Below are 5,339 nucleotides of genomic sequence, written 5' to 3' on the forward strand. Positions count from 1 at the left end.
AAAGAACCAGGAATTGGGACAGTTGAGTCCTTGTCAATTAAATGCTCCATCTGTGTGCAATATTGGAAAAATCTGTATCTCACTCTGCTCATCTGCTAAGTGGTTCTGACTATAAGATCTCCCAGCTTGGATTTTCCTTTTAAAATAATCATAAGTTAATGTCTTTTTGTTTTGGATTTTGGAGTCTTGTCATTTCAAATAGTCTTCTGAAATTTATGGGTTGATGCTTGACAGGTTGTACTAATACAACTACTAAAGCAAATTCTTTAAAATTCTTTCTAAAGAAAGCTGTATCTTCTTCAAAGATTAACAAATTGTTGTAATCAGTACAATAAATTATTTTCTAACTATTTTTAAAATGAAAATTTTCTCAGTGAATGTCTTTCTTCTGAATACCTAATGTGTGTTAGATATGTAAATTTTTTTAATATGTAGAAAATCTTAAGATTGAGATACTTGCTTTACTTGGAACCACAAAAAGAAGCAAAGAGAGCCAGTAATTACTTACACATTTTACACATTATAACTTTCTAAGTAGTTCTGAAAATACTATATGCTGAACAACGTTGGGATAAGATGTAGCAGTGAATTCTAAATAGAAATAATACGTGTTAAAAGGTTTGTTCTCTGCCATTCCTTTAACTCCTCTTTAACCTCCACGAAGAAGAGTTGGATGGCTTTGTTTTTTTTAAAGCAGGTTTTTTTCATAAGGGTAAAAGAAGTCTTTTATGCTCCGGGAAGAAAGTGAAATTCTTCCTGGTAAAAGAGTTGTTTATGGCAGTGTGATTATTTTTATATGCAGCACATTTATTAAGGCCATTTGCCCTTAGAGTTTTGAAACATCTGTAAAAGTTAAAACTGTAGTTGTGAATGGAACTAGAAAAAGACGTTAGTAGAGGGAGAGAAGAGAAGAAGGATTGGTGGGGGCATGGAGGGAAGAGGGGACTCAGAAAGAGCAGGAAGCTGCAGGAGTCTTGTTTCTCCCGGGGAGGCCGTGGACGCCTCACTAGCGCAGGGGACCTTGCTCGGTCCAGGTTTCTCTGACCTCAAGAGGAACTCTGCGTGAGCCAGGTGTTAGAAAGTTCCTGGACACTCTGGAGCTGGGATTTGAGTGTGGTTAGTGTGTACATATAACATGAACATCCTTTGCCTACTAATAAAGCCCCAAACTCAAACTCCATAACAGTAGCAGGTGTTAGCCAGCTTCCCATTTCCCAGATACTTTTTTTGTAGGGAAAAAACCAAAATCTAGAAAACAGATTGCTCCAAAGATTTAGCCAAATTGGTCTCCCTTTATTGGTATTAAATCATTAAAAGAATACTTAAAAAAAAAACAAAACAACAAAACTACCAAACACATCAGTAGAATTGGCTCTTCACGGTTAGTCAAAGGCACTGTCTTTGTTCTAAGAAACATCAAACATTCAGAACCTCAAAGTAAGATGAGTAGCAATAGCAAAAAAAAATTATTGGAATTAAAATGCAAAAAATCTATCATTGCTGAGGTAATTAAGATTTACTTAATGGCCCTGAGACTGAAAAAAAGTCTAGTTCTGCCTGGATGGTTGTAGGAGCTAGTCCCAAGGAGGGCTGGGGAGATGTCTGCTGGGAAGGAAACATCAATTTGAGATGCACCACAGAAGAGACAGCCAAGCAGAGAGAGTTCCCAGCACTAAAAGCAAAAAGTCCCTTTCTCCTGTATTTCATCACCATCATTGCTGCCAGAGAGAACTGAAGGAGAGGTAGGGGTCAGAACAACTTTTCGTCTGTGGGCTTCGGAATACTTTCATAAAACAGTCAGCCAGAAGGGAAACTTCCCTTTCCTGTCATTGCTCTGCTGCTTTGAAATTTCCAATAAGATTTGAGATATCCCAATAACCTGGGTATTTGTATCTTTGGGGGTTCTTCCCAGCATTCTGGGCTTCATAAAGAAACATGACTTCCCTTTTCTGCTTCCCACCTTATGTCCCTTGCCACTGGTCAGCATCTTGGAAATGAGAAGATCTCATTCCCTGGTAGGTGGCCAGATTTTGGTGGTTGGGGAGGGGAGGAAAGACAGAATTCCCTTCCACGGGCACTGGGCTGCCAGAGAGCTCCCTTGCTTGTGCGCTGTTGGCTCTGACTGAGCTCTCCCCCATTCCTCTTCCTTGCTGGCTTCAGAAATAAAGGGAGGAAGGAGGGGTAACTGGCCCCGTCTTCACAACATCAGGTGCATCTCAGCACAAAAGTCTGAGAATGGCAGGTAGAGGACGTTTTACTCATGCGTGCAGCAGGTCACAGAGTGATAAAGTGCCAAATGAGCAATGAAGCGGAGGGATCCAGGAGGCGTTCAGTTCTGACCACTGCTGCCCAGGGCTGCAGAAGTGGGGCAGCCGGCAGCTGTGGTCAGTCCACCAGCTGTGGTCACACCAGCTGTGGTCAGTCCATCTGGACGAGTTTAAGTCCTCTGGGGGCATCCTAGCTGCAAGGGAGGCTGTGGGTTTGAGTTCTGAATTCAAAACTTGAGGGCAGAGCTTTTGGTGGTGAAATCTTTGTAGAGAACACTTGACAGTTCCAAAGGTTCTCCTGTGTAAAAAAATATCCGCTCCCCCTCCTCCTACAGTCTTCCTGACTCAATAAATGGCAGCTTCGTGCTTCTGCTTTGCTTGCCCAGACCAAAACTTCACAGTCATCCTCTCTTCCTCAGCCTTTCAATCTGTTAAATAATCCCATTGCCCCTTCTTTTAAAATAGATCCAGGAACTGACTATTTCTCTCAGTCAAAACCTTAGGGCTACCATCCTGGCCAAGCCCCCATCTCCCATTGGGATTATCACAGTGGACTCCAGAATGGTCCATTTAGAGGGTACACTTGGCCTTGCCTTTGGACTCCCCTCTTCCTTCAGAGTGCCCGAGGCTGCACTCCTACTTGCCACCCCTCAAAACAGCAAACCCTGTCCTTCCACCATGTCTTTGTGTTGGTTCTTTCTTTGGCCAGGTCTTTTTTGTAAATCATGCTATTTCTAGCTTTCTGTTCAAAGCCATGTTAATTTGAGATGCCCTCTCCGACTTATTCCAGTGAAGTCACACATTTCTCCCATCAGGCTGCTACTCTTCCTCTGTGGTGCTCATCATGCCCTTGGTGGTGGCTCACTGCACTAGGGTGCTCCTCCCCCTTGATGGTGCTCACTGCACCAGGTCGCTGCTCCCCCTCAGTGCTCCTCCCCCTCCGTGGTGCTCCTCCCTGTCTGTGGTCTCGCGGCAATGGGCCCTCCTCCCCCTCCATGGTGCTCACTGAGCCCGGGGTGCACCTACTCCTCTATGGTGCTCACCACGCCAGGGTGCTCCTCCCCCTCCATGGTGCTCATCACGCCAGGGCACACCTCCCCCTCGGTGCTGCTCACCATGCTGGGGCACTCCTCCCATTCCATGGTGCTCCTACCCCTTTGTGGCACTGTGGTGCTCACCATGCGGGCCTCTCCTCCCCCTCTACGGTGCTCACTGAGCTGGGGTGTGCCTTCTCCTCTGTGGTGCTCACCACGCCGGGGTGCTCCTCCACCCGCGTGGTACTCCCCACACTAGGGTGCTCCTGCTCCGCCATGGTGTTTCTCCGTTGCTGTGGTGCTCCTCCTCCTCGGTGGTGCTCACCACCCGAGCACGGCTGCTCTCGTTAGGACAGAATCTCCGGATCGCAGGAGCTGGTTTTTGCCTGGCTGTAGCCCTTGTCTTCCTCAGTGACTCAGTGATAAGAAAAGCCCTGCCTGCCAATGCAAGAGACATGGGTTCGATCCTGGGTCAGGACGAAGAAGGAAATGGCAACCCACTCCAGTATTCTTGCCTGGGGAATCCCACAGACAGAATTGATGCTTTTGAACTGTGGTGTTGGAGAAGACTCTTGAGAGTCCCTTGGACAGCAAGGAGATCCAACCAGTCCATCCAAAAGGAAATCAGTCCTGAGTGTTCATTGGAAGAACTGATGCTGAAGCTGAAACTCCAGTACTTTAGCCACCTGATGCGAAGAACTGACTCATTTGAAAAGACCCTGATGCTGGGAAAGATTGAGGGCAGGAGGAGAAGGGGACGACAGAGGATGAGGTGGTTGTATGGTATCACCGATTCAATGGACATGAGTTTGGGTAAACTCCAGGAGTTGGTGATGGACAGGGAGGCCTGGTGTGCTGCAGTCCACGGGGTCACAAAGAGCCAGACACGACTGAGCGACTATACAACAGCCAGCCCATCGTCTAGAGCAGTTCATGGCACTTCACAGACATTTTCAAACCCCTGGAGGGAAGAATTTGCAGAACTGTAGTAGCCTCTGGCCAATGAAGTCCGTCGACCCCAGTGCCGAGAGGTGCAAGCAAGGTTAGCAGCTCATCTGCCACCTGAGCTCGGCCCGGGGCGGAGGGGGGCTGGGGCCCGGGGTGGCGCGCGCTCAGTGCCACCTCCCTGTTGTCTGCCTGAGCTCAGGGCTCAGGTCCTCTGCTGACCGAGTCGGAAGCCTGCTGCCAGCCTTGGAGCTGTCCTTTTAAACCCTGTTTTTAGACTTCAGAGGAGGTTCCAGAGGCTGGTTTCCTGCTCTTGCTTACTGCACTGTATGTAGTGCGGGGTCTGCCCTCCGCTGGCTGGTGCGCACCCCGTGGACTGGGGTGTAGGCAGCTGCTCTCTAACTGCGGGCGGGTGCCTCCCTTCTGGATTCCGGGGTGCTGAGTGTGCTGCTCCAACGAGGACAGGCGAGCAGAGATGGCAGCTCAGAGCCAGACTGCTGCAGGTGTGATGCGAGCTCAGCTCTTCCCCCTAGCCCTGCTCATCTGACAGGGTTTATTGAAGGATATACCGTCCCGTCCCCGCCCCATTTCCGCCCCCCCTCCCCCCACCCAAATAGTTAGGATGCCGTTTATAGAAAACAGACGTTTTCCGGTAGGGATTTACTGCACCGCCGGAGGGAAGAGAATTCCTTCCCAGTGGAGGCAGAACTCTGCCCTGGGTGGTGGAAGTACGGGGGTTGCGAAGTGGTGGGGGGAACATTTTACATCCACGCTTAGACGGGATTTGTGTAAAAGTCAGTGTTTATTCATGGAAAAAAAGCCTTAACTGTGACATTTTAGTTTTCCCTAAGTGGAACTGATAAAAGTTGAACTCACTATTCTTAGTAGACGTGCTTTAAAGGGCCAGAGCAGTTTTCTCAGAACCTCAGCTTTCAGAAAGGCTGTCTTGCCCACAGAGATTTGGAACTGCAGCCTGTACACCCACCCTGTACTGTGGCTTCTTCCGGGAAGCAGGAGGTCGGGGCTGCACATAGAATGCAAGTACACCTCGGAGTAAAGAAAGGTGATTTAGATGGAATTTAAAAAAAGTCAT

At 48.2% G+C, this 5,339-nt stretch overlaps 1 protein-coding gene across 8 annotated transcripts in view; it reads left to right on the forward strand.

Annotated features, from left to right (window-relative positions):
- ARID1B (AT rich interactive domain 1B (SWI1-like)) overlaps window positions 1-5,339 on the forward strand; it is a 422,452-nt gene that overhangs the window by 41,276 nt on the left and 375,837 nt on the right. The gene's annotated exons all lie outside the window — the stretch shown is intronic.

This window comes from Bison bison, unplaced genomic scaffold, assembly GCF_000754665.1.
Source record: "Bison bison bison isolate TAMUID 2011002044 unplaced genomic scaffold, Bison_UMD1.0 scf7180017864148, whole genome shotgun sequence".
Classification (NCBI taxonomy): domain Eukaryota; kingdom Metazoa; phylum Chordata; class Mammalia; order Artiodactyla; family Bovidae; genus Bison; species Bison bison.